Source organism: Centruroides sculpturatus, unplaced genomic scaffold (genome assembly GCF_000671375.1).
Source record: "Centruroides sculpturatus isolate CEXI.00-Female unplaced genomic scaffold, Cexi_2.0 scaffold202, whole genome shotgun sequence".
Taxonomy (NCBI): Eukaryota; Metazoa; Arthropoda; class Arachnida; order Scorpiones; family Buthidae; genus Centruroides; species Centruroides sculpturatus.
In genome coordinates, this window is record NW_019384441.1 from 727,367 (window position 1) to 727,862 (window position 496).

Sequence of the window (496 nt, forward strand, 5' to 3'; positions counted from 1 at the left end):
ATATGAATGTAAATTTTTCTAAAATTCATAAGAATGAAATTCAATAATAAACGAAAAATAACAATAGAGATTTATTGTTAGAATGTATTCTTCACGAAGAAAACTTTCGCTCGCAATGCTTCAATTTGTAATTTTAATTTTATTTTTTACTTCTCGACAAATGATGTCAAAGGCTTCACCAATTTATTATAGACACTTGGATCTTGTCAAACACGGGACAGAAGACAAAAACTATGCTAGTATGTTCCGTGCGAGACAAAGTCCCAAAGAATTTCAAACATTTTCCAAAGATTACAGCTACATACCGTATTTGTATCGACTGTTGTCACGTTTAACGACCAAAGGTGATATAGGCAATATAACACCCGAAAGAGAATTCCCAATGACAAAAATAACGACAGAAGCCAATTATCCATCAAAGACACAAACAGATTGGCTGAAACTAGAGTTGGAAAGGCTAAGAGATAAAAAACTAAAAGAATTACAAGATCTCGAG